We start from the raw sequence: 10320 nt of genomic DNA on the forward strand, positions 1-10320 counted from the left end.
ATCATACAGTGGCAAGAACAAGTGTGTGAACTCTTGGTATGAACTGGTTTTCTGCAGTAATTTGCCATCAAATGTGATCTGATCCTCATCTCAGTCACAACAATAGACACACACAATGTGCTTAAGCTGATAACACACACACACACACACACACACACACACACACACACACACACACACACACAATCCTAATCTTTATTGAACACACACATTAAACATTCACAGCGCTGGAGTAAAAAGTCAGTTTTCATAGATGAGGCTTAATCTAGTCCCAGACTAAAACTCATGTTTGAGCTGTTTTAACTGAAAGCACATCTTAAAATATCTCAGTGCTGTTGTTTTGTCTGAAGACGCACATCAGTAATGTTTTTTTCTAAGGCACATTTATAAAAGCTACTTAAATGTCCTAACTGAACTAAGACCTAATCCTGGTTTAGTCTAACCCCGTCTGTGAAACCAGGCCCACATGTCTCATATTTCATCTCTAGCATCTCCACTGACATTATCGTCTCTTCATTAAACAGTTGGAAATAAGCACAACTATGGTTATAATTTTTGAATATTTGCTTTAGTTTATTTCACTCTCTGTTTATTTGGGTCTTCATGGATTTTAAATGTAGTAATTTTACAGGATTTGCACAGGCTTAGACAGAACGTTTGAGTCTGGGACAAGAGTGTAAAAACTCTCAGATATAAGATAAAAAGACATTTGCAAAGCAGTAAAAACTAATGATGAAGGCATGATAAAAGCTTTCCAAGACGGTTTGTGGCTTCTGCTCCATGTTGACATGAGTGAATCCCATCATATCTGCGGTTCCCTTTCAGTCGGTCACGTTCGACGTACGTCGGAACTGACCGACGAATTGGGATCTATTTTCAGAGACCAATCTACTTTGAGTGTATAGAAACGAGCCAGTTTCTTCAGTTTCAGAGCTTCAGTTTCTACTGAAGAGTGTTCGTGAGCGAGTCTGGAGAAGCTGCTCTTCCTGGTGTTGGCGTGACGGCGCGAATCAGCGAGTGGCTGCAGAGAGAAAAAAGAGTTCCGGTGTTGGTTCGTTGGGCGTTTCCTTTGAGTGCTCACCCGCGGGCTTGCACTTGCACGTGGGGAGCCGCACCCATCTCCCTGAGGGCTTCAGCACTATAAAAGAGCAGTTTTCCACTACTAAAAGAGCATACACGGTTTGACCCTGCGTCTTTTTCAAGATGTCATTCAAACCGTGTGTTTCTGGATGCCGTCGTTTTCTGTCTCCAGTTGACGGTCACATTCGTTGTCTCACGTGTTTGGGCGTTCAGCACGCTGAGGCAGCATTCGTGAATGACTCATGTTCCCACTGCAGGAACATGACCATCGCAGTGCACAGGTCTAGGCTCGAATACCTCAGAAGGGGTGGAGTCCCATTGTGCATCCCCCGATCTAGTGGTCCTCCCGCTGCAAAGCAGAGGGCTGCTACTTTGGCTGATGCCTTTGGTGGAGATCTGAGGGTGACGGTCAGGGCTTCCCCGACGGGCCAAAACCCCTGGGGCCCCTCCCACCCTCCGCTGCGCCGGTGGAGTTTCCGGTGGAGTTTCTGGTGGAGTTTCCGGAAGAGCGCGCTGGTCCTTCCCATGGGGGGCCAGCCGTTTCCTTTGGGGCTCCGGCTGAGGACATGATTTCGCTGGCTGCATCGGAGGATGAGCTAATGGGTTCTGGAGATGACGACCCGGCTGCGTTGCCCCCTTCGGGTGTGGTAGCATTGTCCGAGCCGGATCCAGAGCTTACGGCTATGCTCTCCCGGGCCGCCGCGAGTGTCGGGCTCGAGTGGAACCCTCCACCGTGTCCCGAACCCTCGCAGTTGGATGACTGGTATCTCTGGAAGATTGTAACTGGTATCTCTGGTGAAAACTTGCATAACTCCAGATTGTCTGGTGAAAGACAATTACTCACTGAGAGGACACTTTTCGCAGCCGACGTCCCACTGAGTGAATCAACTGGGAATGGCCTTAATTATGTATTTACCTTGCCCCGAATTTCCCCCATCTTACTCCACTTCCTGCTGAGATATCATTTAGAATTCACCCAAAATCTACTGGATTTAATGTCAGTTCTCACTTACAGTATTATATGTGTTTGATATCGTTTGAAATGTCTCAGTGCGACTGGTACAAAAATCTCATCCCCACATAAATATACAAGAAGTTAATAAGAGTTTTTAGAGCTTAGAGATATTTTGCATATTAAGATGGGTGTGACTTTTGGAGCCATTTGGTCTCTTCTTTCAATTCAGGCAAATGGGAGATCGATTCAATTTAAATTCCTTTTGTTATCAGATGTTTCCATTTGAAAGAGGTTTCGGTCTGGTCTGAGTTACTTAAAGCAATGTAGTAGTGAGTTCGGGGTGCAATACTTTAATAAGATTGGCCCGTAACACAGCAAATGCTCTGTGTTACGTAATATTCAGAAAGTCAGGAAATCTTTCAGTCTTTAGGCTATTTTGGAATATTTGAGGTTATGTACGAATTATCTTTGAATTGATTATGTAATTGGCATTATATTTTTACCTGACTGTTAATAAAACTGTTACATTTTGACCTATTCTGATTTACTCTGGAATGATTCATTATCTCAGATTGTGAAACGAATATAATTTCAACAAAGGGTTAAAACGGAATGAATAAATGTGTGACTAACTATTAAATATAAATGACCAAACAACCAATTGGCATTCTATCCTAAATTTGACAATATGATAAATGGAGTCAGATGAATAATATTATAATCAAATCCATTTTGCCCAGCAGAAACACTGAACGCACAGCGACCTTCAACCGCAGTTCGTTACCTTCCTTGGAACGAGATTTTTGCGGGCCTTACATTTCAGATACAAATACATCACTACATATAAATGAAGTCTTTATAATCTTTGCTCAACTCTGTCATTGTGTTGTGTGTGATGGTCCATCAGCAGCTGCAGTATCTCTCAGCTGTATCAGTGCAGTCACTGTGACGTCTGACTGACACAGGTTTTTGTACGACTCTTTATCACTGTGTGAACACTGGACCACTGTGATAACTCTGACAGTAATAATCTCCTGTATCTTCAGTCTGGACTCCACTGATGCTCAGAGTGAAATCACTGCCAGATCCACTGCCACTGAATCTAGATTGAGTTCCAGTATAAAGGGTTGTTGCGTAATATATGAGGAGTTTAGGAGCTTCTCCAGGTTTCTGCTGATACCAGGCTAAACGATTACCCCAATACACACTACTGCTGGTTTTACAGTTTATTCTGACGTCTTCTCCTGGTTGAGCTGTTATTGATGGACTCTGAGTAACTGTGATCTGTCCTCTACACTCTGAGAGAAAACAGAAATGAAATTTATATATATATATATATATATTTACAATTTTAAAGGAATTATTAATCCTTATGAATATTTGAGTACAAACCTTGAGCAAACAGAGTGAGAGTCCAGATGAAGATGATGATGGTGTTCATTGTTGTTCTTGTGTCTTGTGTGATGATGAAGATTGTGTTCTGTTCTGCTCTCAGTCATGAAGTGTTAAACTCACACACACTAGAGTTACACAATGATCATTACATTCTGACTCATGTTATTTGAGTTAGTTCAGTAGTTTTATTTTTATTGTGACTCCTGAGACACTGAGGATGTGCAGATGAACGTCCATCTCTGTGTCCATATTCAGTCATGTGACCATCATCACTGCTACACTTCCACTAGATGAACCGCCATCACTAAAGTCAGATCATGAATCATGAGTCTGTTCAGAAAGTATCAGGACTGATTGTGAATCTCTAATCAGAGTTGATGGTGTCACTCCATCTATCATGAAGATGTTGGCTATAATATTCAATAAACTCATGATTTGAGCAGATTTTCACTGAAGATTGAAGTCTGAAGCTGCAGGTTTTTCTGTCAATCCTGAAAATTGAGCTGCATATGAAGAACAGAAGCATCATTATGAGAAACTCAAACACAACATCATCCATGATCAAAGAGGTCAAAGGTCACCTCAGAGGTCACAGCTCATCAAATATATTTCTTTAAACAGTGTTATATCAGAAATCATTGAGTCAATCTGAATGAGTGAGTGTTGAGAAGAGCTGAGGAGCTTCTAATATCAGTGTGTTGAAGTGTTGTTTCTCTCTCTCTGCTGGAGTGTGTGTTCACTCGAGTGGAATAGAGGTTTTTGTAAGAGCGTTTCATTAGATTGTATCACTGTGGTGGACATTCGGTGGAGGAACCAAACTGGTGATCGGTAAGTCTGTCTATTTAATTACCTAATAAAAAAATACAGTTTAGATTTCAGAAAGTGTTTTACAGTTGAAACAAGAACAACATTTATTAATGATAATGATTATTAGATATTGTGCTGAAACTTTACTTGAAGCCTTTATATATAATGCATTATAAAGATATTCATAATGTAGATTATAATGCCTTATATCTTTTCATTAATAATTGTAACCAAAGTTAAAATGCATTATAATATTTGCAAATTCCTTGTTGCATCTGAAATTGGTTGTTTGTCGTGAGTTTTAATGTATTATAATTTCTAAAGGTGTAACAATGAATAGATAATATTATAATGTGTTATAACTGTGGTTACAATTATTCATGAGATCATACATGCATTATAATGTGTATAAAAATTCATAATTAATGCATTGTGGATAAAGGCTTTAAGTGTTTCTGATATTGTTGAATAATTATTTAATCTAAATCAATGATATTGTCATGTTTATACATTCAGAAGAACGGCATTATTCCTTTCAACAACAAAATCTAAACATATTTCCATAAAGCGTCTCACTATGAGTTTATTGAGTTTATTACAGGTTTGTTTTCCTTCATTTATTTCTACACTGAGTTCATATATAGTTCATCTTTTATTGTAGATATCATACATGGAGAAAAGAGATTTGACATCAGAATGTAAATGTTGTACTTTCTGTAGTTCAGTCAATGATACTGAATCTCTTTTGCTCATGTTGTGATTATAATTCAGTGCTTTATAATACAAACACAATTTATGTGTGACTTTTAATTCTGAGTTGAATATCTCAGTAAAATGTAAGAACTTTATGTTCTGAGTTAAAAACTGCTGTGATGAAATCAGTCGGTGTATTACAATGTTGAGTTTGATTGATGAGGTTTGATGTAAATGTATATAGTGATTGTGTAGTTTGTATATTGTATATATATCAGCTGTAGTGATGTTGAAGGACATGAAGGATCAGATTGTGATTTGTCCTGCTGTTGAAATGCTGTGAATGAAAGTGCAGTGTGTTTTCTTTGTGTTTGTGAATGTGTTGTGTTTGTCTCCTGCAGCTGGTCCCACAGTGAAGCCCTCAGTGTCTCTGCTGCCGCCCTCTTCTCTGCAGATCTCTGGAGGCTCAGCCGCACTGCTCTGCCTGCTCAGCTCTTACTCTCCACAGGGGGCGCTGGTGAGCTGGACACTGGACGGGTCAGAGGTCACCGAGGGGGTTCTGACCAGCGCAGAGAGCCAGCAGAACGGCCGCTACAGCCGCAGTAGCGTCCTGACCCTCAGCAAAGCACGCTGGGAAGCGGGAGAGGTGTACGTCTGCAGAGTAACACATGATGGAGCTCCTCATGAGGTCTCGTTCCACAAGAGCTCTGAGTGCTGATGTTTCTCTCCTGAAGATGAGCCGTATCTGAGTGTCCTGTGTCAGGCAGGATTCACATGAGTCTAGTGCTGCAGCTGTAGTGATTTACAACTCAATACTGAAAGAGAGCTCGCATGTGTCAAAGCACTGTGTGATCTTTCAATCTGCTGTGTTTGCTGCAACATTCAATAAAGCTTCTCAACAAGTTCACTTTGTGTCTGACAACATCATTCAACTAACAGATGAAGATGCAGGTGCTTTTCAGAAGGTTGATCAGTAGCAGTAAATCAGTCAAATAAAGCTCTTGGGGTTTGAACATGGTCTCTGGAGACAGAGCTGCTCTATTCTGAGAGGATCACAATCACTCCACCCTGACAATGCAAATGGGATTTTCAGTCTCACTCTTTGATTGGTTACAGGATCTGGACTGGAACAGACCACTTTCACTTCTGCTACACATTTACATGCGGAAGAAGGGGCTGAACTTTAATATAGAAAAATATGATAAAAACATGATCCCAAATCAAGAATGAGCCGTTGTGACAGTAATTGTGTAAGAATGTAAATCTTTATGTGGGTCAAATGGAAAGCATCTCGTCCAGACAGCAGAAGTGACTGAATGCAGTCTGTTCAGTTTGATTGACAGGGATCATATATTACACCTAAAACATGATGATCATATTAAAACACTAACTCATTCTCTTCATAAACACAGATTGATGTTGATTGTAATGATATAGTGTTATTAGTGTTCTCTTTATCACTGTGTGAACACATCTTTACTGATGGTCAGATGATGATGATGCTGAATGTCATGTTTGTTGGTTGATGAAGAAGAGCTCTTGATCATGTCATGTTCAGGTCATAGAGCTATAAACACATGCAGAGCAGTGAAGCATGTGCCAGAAGTGAAGACCAGGAGACCTGGATGTGTCTTCAGCAGATTCTTCATGGAGAACACGTGCTGTCAGGAGCTGTGGTCCATCAAGTCTACTAAGGCAGTATACAGTGATTTTAGGGGTCAGGGGACACAAAGCAAATTGGTGATGACCTTAAAAAAGCATGCAAATTAAGTACCCAGATAGGAACCCGCCCCAGACTCTAGAGTAGGGATGCACCGAATCCAGATTTTTGGGGTTCGGCCGAATACCGAATCCACTGGTTAAGATTCGGCCGAATCCGAAACCGAATACCGAATCCTACTCCCATCCGCAGTCCATTATCACAGTAAACACATTAATGAAGTTAACAACGTCCACAGCAGTGTAGGGATGCTATTGACCATTAACTGTTTTGGTCAAGTTTACTATAGTAAACATTGTCGTGTATGTTCTTCTCAACGCTATTTCATGATGGTTTATAGAAAAATTACCCCGAGTCGTCCTCTGTCGTTTCAAAGAACAACCCAACGGAGAGCGCAGGAGGCGCACGCTAGGGTTGTGCCACCATCGTGATGCCACGCTCCCGTTGCGAGTCTGTTGTGTGCAACACATACTAATCCTCTTCTATAGTATTAGTTAAACTAAAAACTTAGCAGGGATTGCTCTGTAAATTAAATTGAGAATGTAACTAATGCATATATGCTATTTTAAATACTGTAGTCTATGCCAGATATATATAGCCTACATTTTGAAATCATTTGAGGCTGAAACATCCATAAGCAATAATAAATCATAATAAATAAACATGCATGCTTCTGGATGTTTCAGCCTCAAATGATTTCAAAATGTAGGCTACATTTTGAAATCATTTGAGGCTGAAACATCGATAAGCAAACCGAACCCAAACCGAACCCAGTCAAAAAACTCAATATTCGGCCGAATCCGAATCCGAACCCTGGATTCGGTGCATCCCTACTCTAGAGTAACATAAGGGTGAAGGTGAAGGGTCCGGCACACATTCTTCCTCCTCTCCTCTCCTCTACCTCTCCTTCTCCCTTCATCCTGACACAGTTCATCAGTTTCACAGGATCAAGAGTGAGTTATAGCACGAATACTGATCTTGACATTGTTAGCCTCTTGTCTTACACTGTACATTTAACTTAAAATATTTAATTTTGTTCAAGAAAACAGTCCTTATTAATGAATTATTAGTATACAAGCCTATTGTAGTGTCTCATGAGATCGTGCTGTCACACAACTCTTGCTCCTGCGCTGAAGCGGCAGTTTAAGATAAACCCAGACTTCAGCGAAAGTCAAATAACTCTTTCTGATTAATACTTGTAAAGACAATTTGCCTTGGCCATAATGTCAAATAAATGAAAGAATGAAGGTGATTTTGATAACACACATTTATTAAAACACAGAAGAACAACAAATCAAGAACAAGAAAATGGGAACAACACTCAGACCGAAAAACTTGGGATTTACCAGCACAATTAACTTTTTGTTGTGCAAAGCATTGCATAGGCTACAAAATAAATTATGTTATTGAAATATTGTAAAGTGGTTGTATGAACTACACGAAAGAACAAAATTGATCAGCTCCGTAATGGATTGTGAAAAGTGTGTGTAACCTATTGGAAAGCCAGTAACTAGTTGGGTGAGTAAAATAACGAAACTATAGTTATCCATTCTTCCATCATCTTCCGCTTATCCGGGGCCGGGTCGCGGGGGCAACAGTCTAAGCAGAGACGCCCAGACTTCCCTCTCCCTAGACACTTCCTCCAGCTCTTCCGGGGGAACCCTGAGGCGTCCCAGGCCAGCCGGGAGACATAATCCCTCCAGCGTGTCCTAGGTCTTCCCCGGGGCCTCCTCCCGGTGGGACGTGCCCAGAACACCTCCCTGGGAAGGCGTCCAGGAGGCATCCGAAATAGATGCCCAAGCCACCTCAGCTGGCTCCTCTCGATGTGGAGGAGTAACGGCTCTACTCTGAGCTCCTCCCGAGTGACTGAGCTTCTCACCCTATCTCTAAGGGAGCGCCCAGCCACCCTGCGGAGAAAGCTCATTTCTGCCACCTGTATCCGGGATCTTGTCCTCTCGGTCATGACCCACAGCTCATGACCATAGGTGAGAGTAGGAACGTAGATCGACCGGTAAATCGAGAGCTTCGCCTTACAGCTCAACTTCTTCTTTACCACGACAGACCGGTACATCGACCGCATTACTGCAGAAGTTCCGTCTGTCAATCTCCCGTTCCATCCTTCCCTCACTCGTGAACAAGACCCCACGATACCTGAACTCCTCCACAGGCAGGAACTCTCCACCAACCTGAAGTGGGCAAGCCACCCTTTTCCAACTGAGAAACTAGAAACTATAGTTAAGTAGAAGATAATATTTATGTAAACAGATTTAGCAAAATAAAAATAGCTTAAAAGTGCACAACTCTTCTTGGAAGAAAGCCACGTTTTCCCCCCTCATGTGCAAACTATCAATAGTTGGGTTTGGAAAATAACGAAATTATAATTTTTAAGTCGAAAATAATATTGATGTAAAGAGATACAGTAAAATATAGAAACGCTTTTTAGTTCTTCAAGCCTTCTCGGGTATTTTCATAATAATAAAGTGTTGATTGACATAGACCTCATCACTATATAATACTATAGAATAATGCATATGCCTCATTCTGTGATAAGAAGCCACATCAGCTCACACACACTCGACTGACTATATGAAGTGAGTTCAAACGTGTTATTAAACGTTGTCTTTTGTTGGACAGGTATATGAATGCTTTGTTTTACTAGTTGGTGAAGATGTTTGACACGTGATTTTTAAACTCCCGTAATAAGCGACTCAAACTCGCAGTGCTTTCAGACGGAGCAGCGTTTATAGAACTGATCACAGAGCTGCTCTTCACTGACGCTGCACAGTTATATTTCCTTCTTCTCTTTCTTTAATGTGAAATGCTGTTTGAATTTCCCAGATAGAAACACGTTCTTGCCCTGGCTCTGTTGTTCTCTGTTGTCTCCTGTTCCGACTCGATTGTGACTGATCAAGCAAACCGCGCGTTTTCATATTGGGGCGTTCTGGGAAATGCATGGAGTTGTCTTAATTTATTTAGAGAGTGAATAAACTCGTGAAACTGAGAAGATTTCAACAATGTAACTGTATTCTAAATACCAGCTATTTAAAGTGTAACTGTAACGGAATACAGTTACTCATAATTTGTATTCTGAATACGTAACGCCGGTACATGTGTTCTGTTACTCCCCAACACTGATAGCGGATGAGAAAGCCCACATAATTGATAAATAAAATACTTGTAGTAATACTACCACATTGTGACGAGGCGTGATGGAAGAATGGTCCCGCACAAGAAAATGATGGCCAGACCGCAATAGCACTGCCGTGCAAGGTGTTTTTATTGACAGTGTTCCTATTTACAATGGACAAAATAGGGAATGTGGGGAAAAAATGGAGAAAACAAATAGACAAGATACCTATATATATATACAACAGCTCTTGGCTGGTAGATCCTTCTCCAGAAAGGTCAATGCACACACTCACTAGCAACTCTAATTCTCCAAACTACCACCCCTCCTGCATAAACAAACAGGCCTGGCTTATAACCTCGAAGCTCCACCCACATGGACTCCTCCACCTTCTTTTAGAGGTAAGTATTACAACAGTAATTTTCTGCCAATTACTATATACATAACATTTAATCTTCACTATTATAACATTTACACCATCATCAATATTCATCATAAAACAATATATATATATATGTATTGTTATATATATATAGATCTATT

General features: G+C 40.8%; 1 gene segment (V, D, J or C); it reads left to right on the forward strand.

The window, feature by feature from the left end:
- The first annotated feature begins 1692 nt into the window (after positions 1-1692).
- On the forward strand, positions 1693-5836 carry LOC307121290 (immunoglobulin lambda constant 7-like). The segment is given in 3 exons: positions 1693-1722; positions 4210-4258; positions 5332-5836.
- Positions 5837-10320: the final 4484 nt, after the last annotated feature.

Source organism: Gobio gobio, assembly GCF_949357685.1.
Source record: "Gobio gobio genome assembly, chromosome: 25".
NCBI lineage: Eukaryota > Metazoa > Chordata > Actinopteri > Cypriniformes > Gobionidae > Gobio > Gobio gobio.